General features: G+C 43.8%; 1 long non-coding RNA gene across 1 annotated transcript; it reads right to left on the reverse strand.

Moving 5' to 3' along the window:
- Positions 1-2: 2 nt before the first annotated feature.
- LOC132812741 (uncharacterized) lies at positions 3-8,355 on the reverse strand. Its single transcript, XR_009643771.1, has 3 exons — positions 8,317-8,355; positions 3,152-3,259; positions 3-44 (listed from the first exon to the last, which is right to left on the reverse strand). It is a non-coding gene; the product is annotated as an uncharacterized LOC132812741 (long non-coding RNA).
- Positions 8,356-14,724: the final 6,369 nt, after the last annotated feature.

Consider the following 14,724-nt stretch of genomic DNA (forward strand, 5'->3'; position numbering starts at 1 on the left):
TAAACGCAGCAATAAATGCTGGCCGAGCCAGTGACAGCCTCATTCTGTGAATGAATAAAGGAAACAGGTCAGGTTTTGTTCCTTCTCTGGTAGGTACATCCTACAAACTCAATCAGAAATGTTCTCGTACACACTGAACAAATACATTTCCATCCAAGCCCTTAACACTACAGCACTCCGAGGCCATGTTGGTAAAGTTAAAACCCTTATCATTGCAACTATATTTTTACAGATAACTGAGGTCTGCCGGTAAAATTGTGTCTCAATTCCCCGCTGACTATTGGGAGAGAGTCTATAATACAATCCCAGTAAGATGGTCACCCTTTCTTATTTCTCAGTACCACCCAAATAACTTGCCTGGATGTACTCCCAGGAATATCCTCCCGAAGCCCAGCCATAATGTTATCCCTAATCAAAAACACCTCTCCCCCTGCTCTGTTGTCCCCTTGCTATAGCATCTATACCCTGGAACATTAAGCTGCTAGTCCTATCCATCCCTGAGTGCTGCCTCTGTAATTGCTGTAATATCCCAGTGCCATGTTCAAAACCATACCCTGAGCCCACCTGCCTGACCTGTCAGGTCTCTTGCACTGAAATAAATGCAGTGTAACTGGTCCGTCGCACCTCATTCTGTAGCTTGCTCTTGCCTGCCTTGACAGTCTGATCTGGTGAACAGTACCAGCCTCAGACTCACCTCTTTTTCTCACTATCTCTTTAGGATTACCCCGACTCCCTCACTGGTTTAATGCCTCCCGAGTGGCACTAGCAAATCTCCCTGCTCCTCAGGACCCCATGCTTTCCCCTTCCTATGTCATTGGTACCATGTACAATGTCCTCCCACTGGTTATTTTCCCTTTGAGAATGTTCTGCTCCCTCTGAGAGATATCCTTGACACTGGCACCAGGGCAGCACCACCCCATTCTGATCTCTCACTGTCACCAGCTGCAGATACGGCAGACTGTGCCCCTGACTAGAGAGTAACTATCACCATCGATCGTGTGGAACTGGATATACCTCACATTATGTTAGAAGCCAGTCTCAGTAACAGTAACTTGGCTGTCAGTGCTACATTCCCCTGAAAGTCTATTACCACCTACATTTTCCAAAACAGTATACTTGTCTGAGATGGGGATAGCCACAGGAGACTCCTGCAGTACCTACCTACCCCTCCTAGCTTTCTGGAGGTAACCCATCTACCTGACTGTATCTGCAGTATCATGCAATCCTGACAATGCCACCTACCATACCCCCCAGGGTCCTGTCAATTCCTCACTGCCTTTATTCACTCCTCCACCAATCCATGCGATCCAATAGGATTTGCAATCACACTTCCTGCAGACATAATCATCAGGTTCATTGAAACTCTCCCTAATCTCCCACACCCGACAGGAACAGCACGCCACTCTACAACAGGCCATCTCTCCGCCTTAACAACCTACAGACCAAGACAAAGGCACAGTCTTACTGCTCGAAAAATACTGCCTGAATAACTTATGCTTACGGTTCATATCTTAAACATTTAAATCAAGAGACCGTAAGACATTAAAAAGAAATCCTCACCTGACTCATGATTGTAGATTTAATATAATAAAACTGACTAAGATTGATGTTTGAAGAGACTGAAACTCACTGAGCTGATCCCTGGCTCTGAGTACTTCCAAGGGAGGTCTCTCTGAGGGCAGCTGTGAAATGTCACTGTTTCTCTTCTCTGCCCACTCCATTTCCAGAGAGGTTTTTAACTTCACAGCAAGTCAGCTCAGAGAGGTCACTGCTTGGTTTTATTCACTGGGGGTTGCCTTTGCTGCCCAGACCAGTATTTATTGGCCACCTTTACTTGTCTTGGAGAAAGTGGTGGTTAACCGCCTCCCTGAAATGCTGCAGTCCATGTACACCACAGTGATGTTTGGACAACAGTCCCCTCTGGCCCCACAACCCTCCCTGTCTCTGTAATCCCCTCTGGCCCCACCACCCTCCCTGTCTCTGTAATCCCTCTCTGGCTTCATACATGTCGGGACATTAGATTTTTATTTGGATTCATTTTTGTTGGTAAACCCCAAAAAAAGTGAAATATTTCACCCCCAAACAAATTTCTGTTGATTGACCCTTTGGAGAGGCTGACACGTGGACATTGCAGTATTTTATCTCACATTGTACACGTAGAATGATGGAACTCTCTTTTAAACATTGCTAAAAAGGAGGCAATGGCTTAATGGTATTCCTGCAAGATGAGTGACATGTGCAATGTTCCAAGAATTAGGGTTAGAATCCCAACATGGCAGCATCGGCATCCAATACAATCCCGAATGAAAAGGCGAATGATGACCATGAAACTATTGCCGATTGTTAGAAAACCCATCTGGTTCACTCATGTCCTGTAGGGAAGGAAACTGTCATCCTCACCTGGTCTGGCCTACATGTGACTCCAGACCCACAGCAATGTGGTTAGCTCTCAACTGCCCTCAGGAAAATACATTAAAACTGTTAACAAATACCCCGCAGGTATCACTTAAAAACTGGCTGTTCACATTAGGACCATGTGAATTTCTGAACGGCCTGAACTAAAACTGAGTTTTAGTTTCATCTTCTCCCTGTCTCACATCAGTCTGTTTACACCCAACTCCAAAACACACTCATTGAGCCAAGCAGCCCTCACAGTGCAGCCCTGTCATTTTCACTGTCTGCTCACACCTACACTGCCCTCAGCCTCCTGTACTGTTCCAACGCATCTCAATGGGTGTTCAGGGACAGCATCTTATCTTTTGATTCAGCCCTTTGTAACCCCAGAGTCAACATGGACGTCACCAGTTTCTGAATGAACAGACAGTTGTCAGAAGCTGGAACATCCACTTGAAAGGTACTGGAATTTGAGTCCAAAAGGACTTTTAATGGGAAGTTTGCAGTTAATTGAAAATATGACGCTTACAGCTTAACATCATGAAGTGGGTGATTGGGTCTAAATCTGAGAGTTCTTACAAAGCGACGAGGTGTAATTTGGATAAATCTGTGCTCCCTCTCAGGCGAATATCTCCTTCCTCAGCTGGAGGGTCCAGAACAGAGCACACACCCAAAGGGTGATCCAAACACGAATTTGTACATCTTTCTGCTAAACAAAAATATTGGAGATATTTTCCCACAAACAGAACTGACAAACCTTTCTCCGTCCACAGTCAAATGCAAATGATATTCAGATCCCGATGACTCCATTGACTGTAAAAACTTGCTTTTGAGTTCCTAGCCTCAATTATTCTGATTTAATATCCTATGAAACAAATTCACAAAACAAAACTCACAGTCAGTGCAGGTAGAATATAAAGACATACTTTTCTCTTGGTATGTGCTTGATGTGTAAATGCCTCTCTTCAAATCACACCCCCCCCCCATCCTTGGAAGAGGACATGTCCATGCCCCTCACTGTACCTTGCCCCCAATAAAGATGGAGCCCATGTCCCAGGACCTATCACCACCTGAGGGCCGCAGCCATTTTCCCATCTGCTGCAAACGCGGGAAAGAGTTTCTAATTCAGACTTACCGCACAGAGTGTAATTAAAACTTCGCAGTCTAAAGTGACTCATTATCTCCCTGTCTCCGAGGCCACTCTCCCCTTCCCTGTTTGCCTGTCCCACACTCACCAACGGCCGAGTCACGTGACACTGCACAGGCGGAGTTACTGGTGACGTGTCATCCCACTGGCCACGCCCCTCATTCACTCCCATTGTTTGGATGACCATCTTTATCACTTCATCCACCAGTCCCACCACCTTTTCCTATTGGTCCGAAGCTGCCATCAATCAGCTGGACCCCATTGTGAGGTCAGTGGTGGGATCCTCCCCCTGCCTGAATCAAACCCGGAAGGTGGATGGATGGTGTCAATCAGGAACAACAAGCAGGAGGTGCTGGGAAAGCTCAGCAGGTCTGGCAGCATCTGGGAACAGAAATCTGTCCAGTGGCCCTTCCTCAGAACTGATGGGAGCTGGGAAAATTAGAATCCTGAGTGTGGAAACAGGCTATTCGGCCCAAAAAGTCCACAGCGTCCCTCCGAATGGTATTTAAAAATATAAAAATATACCCTATTACTGTATATTTCTCCTGACTAATGCACCTAACCTACACATCCCTGAGCGTTATGGGAAATTTAGCTTGGCCAATTCAACTAACCTGCAGATCTTTGTACTGCAGGAGATAGGGGTTAAAGAGTAAATAATAGACAGGGACAGAACCCAGAGAGAGACCGGAACATTTGGAAAGACAAAGGAGTGGAATATGACCTGGCTGGGAGGGTGCATAGCTGTTAATGGAGGGGACGGGAACCTGTGTCTGGCAGCATCTCAGTGGAGGTGGCGGAAATGGCGACTGATGATCTACGTTCTGCTGCAAAAACACAGCCCGAGCTTCCAGCTGCCTGTCACTATAACACACGAGCCTGTGTGGAATGAACTTCCAGAGAAAGTGGTAGCTGTGAATACAATTACAATATTTAAAAGACATTCAGATACGTACATAAATAGGAAATATTTGGATGGATGTGGACTAAGCGGAGGCAGATACAATTAGTTCAGTTTGGAATTATGTTTGGCATGGACTGGTTGGATCACAGGGCCTGTTTCCTTGCTGTATAACATTATGACTAATCCTCACTAACTCTAAATTCCGATTTCACAAATCTCCCGATCACTATCACCTCATCCAGCTTCACAACTCTTCCTTATTTATATAATTCCTCACCAGCCACAGAACGCTCCCTAATTCATGTCCTCCAGTTTCTCAAATCTCTGCGATAGGTGCCTTTCTTTAGTTCCAGCCTTGAGGATGCCCTCATTCACTCAGATTGGTTGGAGGACAAACTGGTATGATCTGGTCCTCCAGTACTGCCCTCTGCCCCCTATTGGGCTGTGCTGACATCAAGCATTCAGGGCCCATTGTGAGGGGAGTGGTGGGATCCTCCCTCTCTCTGCCCTCGAATGAGCTTCAACATTCACAGTCAATGGGCAGTGTCACAGAGCACAGGGGCTGGGGGCTATTCAGCCCATTTGGGCTGTACTCTCTCCCTCTGGAGATGCTGCAAATCTGTTCCAATTCCCTTCCCATTTGCCCATAGCCCCCAAATCTTCCCTTAAAAAGTAAAATTCCAAATCTGTTTATGAATAACTGCTGAGTGTGGGTCCAGCTGCCATTCAGACTGTTCCAGATGCTCAGAACTTACTGAATAAAATAATGTTCACATATTATTTACCAATTACCTGAAAATAGTCACTAAAATTGTGACATTGTTAACAATTCCCCTCTCTCTGCAAATTAAAATATCCCAGAAACAAATCTGCACTTGGTCAAGATCACTGCTTAACCTTCTCAGATCCAAGGACAATTATCTGTGCTTCTGCTAGCTCTCCACAAAAGAGGAACAAAGTGTCATAGAGATGTACAGCACAGAAACAGATCTTTGGTCCAATTTGTCCATGCCAACTAGGAATCCTCAGCAAATGAAGCCCCATTTGCCAGCTATTGGTCCGTAGCACTGGAAACCCTTCCTATTCATGTACCCAATCGGATGCCTTTCAAATGTTGTAATTGTATCAGCCTCCACTACATCATCTGGCAGCTCAGTCCACACACACACCACACACAGCTTGAAAACTTTGCCCCTTAGATCCGTTTTAAATCTTTGCCCTCTCAACTTAAGCCCATGCGATTTTGTTTTGAACCCACCTAACCTGGGGGGAAAAGACCCTGGCTGTTCACCTATACATGTCCCTCATGATTTTATAAATCTCCATGAAGTCACCTTTCAGTCTTTGATTCTCCAGGGAAATTAACCCTGGCCTATTCAGCCTCTCCCTGTAGCCCAAATCCTCCAACCCTAGCAAAGTCTTTGTAAATCTTGTCTGAACTCTTGCAAGATTCACAACATCCTTTCCAGAATAGGGAATTTTGAAGTTAAAACATAATTCCTGAAATGGCTTCATCAATGTCCTGTCCAGCCACTATTTGACGTCCCAGCTTCTGTCCTCAAAGCATTGACCAATAAATATAAATATACGAAACACTACCTTCACTACCCTGCCTACCTGCATCTCTACTTTCAAGGAACAATGAACCTGCATTCCATGGTCTCTCTGTTCAGCAACATTCCCAAGGACTTTACCATTAAGTGTATAAGTCCTGCTCTGATTTGCCTTTCCAAAATCTAACAGCTTACATTTGTCTAAATTGAACCCAGTCTGCCATTCCTCGCCCCAAAGGCCCATCTGGTCAAGATCCTGTTGCATTCTGAACTAATTTTCTTCATTGTCCACTACACCTCCAATTTTGGTGTCTTCTGTAAACCCAATATCCATTTCTGCAGCACACTGCTGCTCACAGGCCTCCAGTCCACAAAGCAACCCTCTTTCACCACCCTCTGCCTCCTACCTTCAAGCCAGTTTTTTTTATCCAAATGGCTAGTTCTCCCAACATTCCATGTTATCTAACCTTGCTAACTAGTCTGCTTTGGGGAACATCATTCAGTGTCCATATAGACAAAGTCCACAGTCTGCCTTCATCAATCATCTTTGTCACGTCTTCAAAAAAAAAACTCAATCAAGTTAGACAGAAAAAACTTCCCACACACAAAGCCACGTTAACTATCCCTAATCATTCCTCGTCTTTTCAAATATATGTAAATCCTGTCCCTCAGAATCCATTCCAACAACTTGTCTGCCACAGACTTCAGGCTCACTGTTCTCTTGTTCCCTGGCCTTTCCTTACCACCTTTTTAAATAATGGCACAGGTCTTCCAGCACCTCACCTGTCACCAATGACAATATAAATATCTCAGGGAGGGGCACTGCCATCACTTTCCTAGCTTTCCACAAATGTCTGGGATACACCTTAACAGGTCCCAGAGATTTATCCACCTTGCTACGATTTAAGACATATCCAGTACTACCTCCTCTGTAATATGGCCAGGAGCCAGGCAGCAGTGGACAATTCATTTACAGAAAGGTCTGTGAATGTAATAGTAAAATACTAAACAGAGCAAAAATACACTCAGAGACTGAGGAAGCTAGATAATGAACAAGTGGACATCAAGGAGCTCAGAGGCGAATCAGAGCAGTGTTCACTTTTATGATCCCACAGTCAGAGATGTCTAGCACCAAAATAGACTCTTCAGTCCAACCAGCCTATGCCAACCAGATATTCGAACCTAATTCATTACCATTTGCCAGCACTTGGCCGACATCCCTCTGAACCCTTCCTATTCAAGTGCCTTTGAAATGTTACAATTTTTGTTGCCCTTTAGGCTCCTGTTGAATTTTCCCCTCATACCGTAAACCTATATCCTCTAGTTCTGGGCTTCACCACCCCAGGGTAAACACCTTCTCTATTTACGCTATCCATGCCCCTCACGATTATATAAATCTCTTCAAAATTACACCTCAGCCTATGACACTCCAAGGAAAAATGGCCCCAGCCTATAAGTCCTCTCCCTGCAACTCAAATCCTCCAACCCTGGCAACATCCTTGAAAATCAATTCTCAAACCTTTCAAGTTTCAGTGCCTCCTTCTGATAAGAGGGAGACCAGAATTGCACACAATATTCCAATAGTGGCCTAACCAATGTCCTGTCAGCTCCCTTAGTCAGCGCTCTGACTAATAAAGGGAAGCATACCCAATGCCGCCTTCACTATCCTGTGACTCTACTTTCAAGGAACTGTGAACCTGCATTCCAAGTCTCTTTGTTCAGCAAGACTCTCCAAGACCTTACAATCCAGTGTGAGAGTCCTGCTCGATTTGCTTTTCTAAAATGCAGCACCTCACATTTATCTAAATTAAACCCTATCTGCCACTCCGCAGCCCATTGGCCCATCTGATCAATATCCCATTGTATTCTGAGACAACCTTTATCACTGACCACAATACCAACAATCTTGGTGTCACCTGCAAACTTACTAACTGTATCGCCTCTATTCATATCCAAATCATTTAAATGAATGACGGAACAATTCCACAGAAAAACAAAAATCCATTTCCCTGTGTGAATGTGCTCTGTGTAAATCCTGCCCCATGACTCTCTATCAGGGAGAGCTGCACATACTCCCCTCTGAACTTTGCCCCCTACAAAGATGGCGGCTGCACGTGTCCAGTGAATCGTTGCCCCGAATAAAGATGGCGGCACTGACTCGAGTCAATCGCGAAATGAGGCATTTTCCGTTTACTGCAAAAACGAGACTGTAAATTTCAAATTAGTATTTTCCGATGTGCACCAAATGTTTGTAAAACCTCTCAGCCCAGACCAACACCATTTCCCTCCCGCTTCCTGCTGTTTATTTCTTTCCTTACCGACAGCTCTCCACCCGCACAGCCGCGCTGTCCGCGAGACGATCACGTGGTATAATCAGGTCCCGCCTCTCATTCACTGATTGGTCGGAGGGCCAACACCCCGCAGGTCCTCCAGCCCGCCCCTGTCCTTCCATTGGTCCGCCGCTGACATCAATTATCCTGGTACCGTTGTTGGGTGGAGCATGCGCACTGCTTCCTGGCTTTTGTTGCTGTTCATAAGGTTCAACAGTGAGGGACAAAGTTAAAAACACACAACCACCTGATGAAGCAGCAGCAGCGCTAGTGCTTCCAAATAAACCTGTTGTTCTGTGAATTTAATTTTGTCCATCCCAATCCAACACCAGCACCTCCAAGTCACGAGTGAGGGAGGAATGTATAACATAAGAACTAGGTACAGGAGAAGGCCATCCTGCCCTTTGAGTTTGCTCTGCCATTCAATAAGATCATGGCTGATCATTTCGTGGACGCAGAACCATTTACCCAAGTTCTCACCGTATTCTTTAATTAATTATTTCTTTTTTGAAAAAAGCTACCTTAGCTTTAAAAACGTTTACTGAACTAGCAGCAACTACTTCCCTGGGCAATGAATTCCAGTGAGGTTAAGAAGTTCCTTCTCAATTCAGTCCTAAATTTGCTGCCTCTAATCTTGAGTCGATGCCCTCTTGTCCTAGATTCACCTGCCAGTGGAAACATCCTCCCTACTTCTATTTTATCCATTTCATTCATTATTTTATAATTTCCATTCTTCTGAATTCCAATGAGTATAATCCCAATCTACTCAGTTTCTGTTAAACCAACCCCCTCAACTCTGAAATCAACCTTGTTAACTCCTCTACACCCCCACTCTAGTACCAGTCCATCCTCCTCAACGAAGGAGATAAAAACTACATGGAGTACTCCAGGTGTGGTCCTCACCAGCACCCAATACAGCTGGAACATAACTTCTGCTTTTAAACACAATCCCTTCAGCAAAGAAGGACAAAATTGCATTTGCTTCTGAATTGATTGTTATACCTGGTGACCAACCTTCATGCAGAAGGATACTCAGGTACCTCTGCTTAGCAAATAATGCAACTTTTTTAAAATTCAAGTAATAATCTGTTTTAATTTACTCCAACCAAACAGTATGACATTATATTTATGAACATTATATTCCATATGACCGACCATTGCCCACTCAATCAATGTATCTATGTTCCTCTGCAAAGTTTCACAGTCCTCCACACACTTTGTCCTGCTACTCATCTTAGTGTCATATGCAAACTTTGACACCCTACATGTGGTCCCCAACTCCAAATCATCTGTATCAATTCTAAAGATTCGCAGTCCCAACACTGATCCCTGAGGCACACCACTAGTCACTGATTGCCAGCCAGGATAATATGCATTTATCCCCAACTTTGCTTCCTGTTAGTCAACCAATCTTCTATCCATGCTAATACTATACCCCTAATGCCATCCCCCTTATATTATGCAACATTCTCTTGAACAGCACCTTGTTGAAGGTCTTTTGGAAATCCAGGTACACAGTATCCACTGGTTTCCCGTTGTCCACCTTGCTCGAAATGTCTTCATAGAATTCCAAAAGATTTGTTAAGCATGACCAATGGGATAATTTCTATCGAGTCCCTGCTATTTCTTCCTTGATAATAGATCAAAACATCTTTCCCACTACAGAGAAGAAGCTATCTAGGGTATAATTACCCATCTTTTGTCCACCTCCTATTAAAAATAGTGGGTCACTTTTGCTGCTTTCCAATCTGCTGGACTGCCACAAAGTCCAGTGAATTTTGGAAAATTACTGTCAGTGCATTTGCTATTTCTCCTGGATACATTCTGTCACGGCCAAGAGAATTTTCTATTATTAGCTCAATTACCTCCAACAGTCCAAAACTAGCTGTTCTGTAATAATTATAGGTTCCAAATCCTCACCTACCTTTGTCTCTTTGTTATTTACTGGAAAGATATTATGTCTTCCACTGTGACATCCCATAACTAAATGCTCCTTCTCTTTTTCCGAAGGACCAACATTTACTTTAGCCACTCTTTTCTCATTATGTATGTTTATAGAAACATTTGCTATCTGTCTTTGTAGTCTGTGCTAGTTTATTTTTCTCATGTTCTATCTTATATTTCTTTGTAGCTCTTCTGTGGCTTTCTGTTGACCTTTAAAGTTTTCCCAGTTCTAGTTTCATGCTGGTTTTGGCCACTTTGTATGCCTTTCAATTTGATCACTTTCCTTAGATACCCATCGCAGAGAACACCTTCTTACAGTCCTTCTCTGGAATATACCTTTGCTGAGGACTTTGTAAAATGTCTTTGAAAATCCTCCACTGCTCATCAACTGTCCCACCATAAAATCTTTGTTTCCAGTCTACATTATCCAGGTTCTCCCTCATTCTATTGTAGTTCCCCATGTCCAAGCACAGGACCCAGGTATTAGATTTTATCTTCACACTCTCCATATGTATTAAATTCAACTATACAGTGATCACTTCTTCCGAGAGGATTCCTAACTCTGAGATCACTAATTATTCCTGTCTCATTGCAGAGGGCCAGATCTTGGATAGCTTGCTCCGTTGTAGATCCATTTCATACTCTTCAAGTAAAATATCACAGATAAATTTAATGAACTCCTCAAAGCTATCCTGACTGAGCTGGTTTGACCAATTTACATGTAGATTAAAATCACCCATGATAATAACCGTACCATTTTTACAGGCATTAGTTATTTCTTTGTTTATTGCCCATCCCAATGTGATGTTATTATTGGTGGCCTGCACACTACACCTATCAGTGACTATCTTGGTAGAATTTTGAATGCATCATTCCTGTTTCTCCTAATGTACGGCAAAAACAACAACTACTTGCATTGTATGGAATCTTTCACAATGGCAAATCTCCTAAGTGCTTCATGGATGATCAAAACATTGATTAAAGAGAATGATTAAAAAAAATCTTAAAGGAGGATAGAAAAGATTAGGGAGGCTATTTGACAGATTGCTGCTCTTGACAGCTCCAATTGGAGTGATGCAGGTGGGTGGGTTGGAAAGGGAACATGCAAAGGGGAAATGGAGGAGTGCAGGCAGTGTATAAGGTCTTAAGGACAGAGGAGGTTCCAGACTGAGTCTGTCTGTCATAGAGAGTATGCTGCCTCATGGAGTTTGAATCACTGCAATGGGTTCATGCAAGTCATATTAGTCGAGGATAGTATAACGGTGCTGAGAGTACTTTTGATGAGGACTCGCCTCCTGAGGTAGTGTGGGCTGAGGGTAGAATCAGGGAGGGAGAGACACACTGCTTGGAGTTTTTTTATAGGCCTCCACAGAGTTCCAGGGAAGTGGAAGAGAGGATTAGCAAAATTATTCTGGGTAAGAGCAAAAGTACCAGGGTGGGCATTATGGGGGACTTCAGCTTCCCCAACATTGACTGGGAATGCTATAACTCGCGTACGTTGGATGATCAATTTTTGTCCAGTGTGTACAGGAGGGTTTCCTGACACAGTATGTCGAAGGCCAACAACAGGGAGGCCATATTGGATCTGGTGCTTGGTAATGAACCAGACCAGAGTTTGATTTATTTTAGGTGAGCACTTTGGAGCGAGTGACCACAATTCAGATACGTTTAGTTAGCGATGGAAAGGGACAGGTGCATGCCACAGGCAAGAGTTATCAATGGGCAAGGACAATTATATGCGATTAGGCAGAATTAGGATGCATAGAATGTGGTAGCAAAATGCAGGGATGCAGACAATGAAAATGTGGAGCTGGTTTAAGGAACAGATATTGCATGTCCTTGACAGTTTCTCTGTCAGGCAGGGAGGAAGTGATAGATAAGGGAACCGTAGTTTACTACAGAAATTGCATCTCTTGTGAAGGAAAGAAGGAGGCTTATGTGTTGATGAGGCAAGATGATTCAGATGAGGAGATGGAGAGTTACAGATCAGCTAGGAAGGATTTAAAGAGAGAGTTATGAAGAGCAAAGAGAGGACACGAGCAGTCCTTTAGCAAATAGAATAAAGTAAACCCTAAAGCTTTCTATAGGTATGTGAGGAATAAAATGATGATTAGGGTAGGAATCGGTCCAATCAAAGACAGAAGTGGAAGTTGAGTGTGTACCCTGTGGAGATTGGAGAGTGCTAACGAACATTCTCATTGGTTTTCACTCAGGAAAAGAGATATTGTAGAGGGAAGAATGTGGTACGAGATTTAAGACTAGAAAGGATCGAGATTAGTTAGAAACAGGTTTATCAATCCTAGAGGAGTGAATAGACAAGTCCCCTAGGCCGGATGGGACTTATTCGAGGATTCACTGGGAAGATAGATCAGAGAATTTGGCTTTGATATTTGAGTCGTCATTGTCTACAGATTTGGTACCAGAGGACTGGAGAATTCCAAATGTTGTGCCTTGTGTCAAGAAGGGCAGTAGAGATTACTCAGATAATTATACACCATGAGTCTGACCTCTGTTGTAGGAAGGGTTTTGGAAAGGATTATAAGAGATAAGATTTATAATCATCTGCAACAACAATTTAGTTTCAGATAATCAACATGGTTTCATCAAGGGCAGTTCGTGTCTTGTGAACCTCAGAGTTTTTTGAGAAGGTGACCAAGCATGTAGATGAGGGTAGGCAATTGACGTGGTATACATGGACTTCAGTAAAGTCTTTGATAAGGTTCCACATGGTAGGCTGTTGGAGAAAATGCAGAGGCATGGAATTGAGGGTGATTTAGCAGTTTGGATTAGAAACTGGCTTTCTAAAGGAAACAGCGAGTGGTGGTTGATGGAAAATATTCAACCTGGAGTCCAGTTACTAGTGGTGTGCCATAAAGATCTGTTTTGGACCACAGCTGTTTGTCATTTTTAGAAATGACTTAGACGCAGGTATAGGTGGATGGATTAGTAAATTTGCTGATGACACTAAAGTCGGTGGAGTAGTGGACAGTGCAGAAGAGTGTTACAGGTTGCAGGGGAAATGGAAAAACTGCACACTGGGCTGAGAGGTGGCAAATGGAGTTCAATGCAGCTAAATATGAGTGATGCACTTTGAGAAGAATAACCGAAGGCAGAGTACTGGTCAATGGAAATATTCTTTGTAGTGTGGATGTGCAGAGGGATGTTGGAGTCCATGTACATGGATCTCTGAAAGTGCCACCCAGGTGGATAGTACTGTTAAGAAGGCATACCGTGTGTTAAGTTTTATTCATAAGAGTAATTGAGTTCCAGAGCCCAATATCATGCTGCAAATACAAAATGCTGGTGCGGCCATACTTGGAATATTGTGTGCAGTTTCTGGTGCCCATATTTTGGGAAGGACGTGGAGGATTGGAAAAGGTGTAGAGAATTAACCAGGATGTGACTAGTCTGGAGGGAAGGTCTTATGAGGAAAGGCTGAGAGACTTGAACCTATTCTCCTTGGCAAGAAGAAGGCTAAGAGGGATTTGATAGAGACATACAAGATGATCAGAGGCTTAGATAGGGTAGACAGTGGAAGTCTTTTCTAGGATGATTATGTCAGTGTGCACGAGGGGGCATAAGAGCAAATGAGGAGTGATAGATTTAAGACAGATGTCAGAGGCAGGTCTTTACTCAAGAGTGGTAAGGGTGTGGAATGTACTACCTGCTAATGTAGACAACTCAGCCACATCAGGAAGATTTAAACAATCCTTAGATAAGCACATGGGTGATTTTAGAATAGTATACGGGCACGAGCTGAGAACAGTCCACAGGTTGCACAACATCAAGGACCGAAGGGCCTGTTCTGCGCTGTATTGTCCTATACTATTGTGCTACAAGAGATTTCTGCTGTCCTAAACAGAGTGACGGATCTTGTATTGTGGGCTTACGAAATGTCACTGTTCTCTACCAAACATGTACAAGGTAGAGCTAGGGCAATAATAAGATGCTGCAACAGGAGGGAACAGTAACTGCATACAAAACCTGCTCCTTCTCATCTATTTTCACCTCCAAAACTGAGGGTGTTGCAGAAAAGCACCTCCATATCCCACCACAACACTTTACCCCACGATCGTGGTATCTGCTGTGCACTAAGAGTGGAACAGTCTGTACTGGGCCCACTGGGGCCCTGAGAAACTTGGTAAAGATTAAAATCATCTCGCATTGAGAGCCCACGACATGTATGCATTTTCTATTGTTTTAATCTGTTCCTGACTTCCCTTGTTTTTCCCTATGAACCTGTTCAAAGTTGTTATTACACACACCTGCACCAGCTGCGAATTGAACTCAGGTCTCTCCGTCCAAGATTCGGGATATTTTCACCGCAACACAAGGCATCAGTTCTCACTTCCCCTGTCCTTCAGCCTGCTGAGTTCCGCCTGAATCAACTCTGCAATTGGGAGGAAGGGGCGGAACTGAAGGACCGAACAGAGGCCCGTCCGCCAACCAGAG

Source organism: Hemiscyllium ocellatum, unplaced genomic scaffold (assembly GCF_020745735.1).
Source record: "Hemiscyllium ocellatum isolate sHemOce1 unplaced genomic scaffold, sHemOce1.pat.X.cur. scaffold_296_pat_ctg1, whole genome shotgun sequence".
NCBI classification, from domain to species: domain Eukaryota; kingdom Metazoa; phylum Chordata; class Chondrichthyes; order Orectolobiformes; family Hemiscylliidae; genus Hemiscyllium; species Hemiscyllium ocellatum.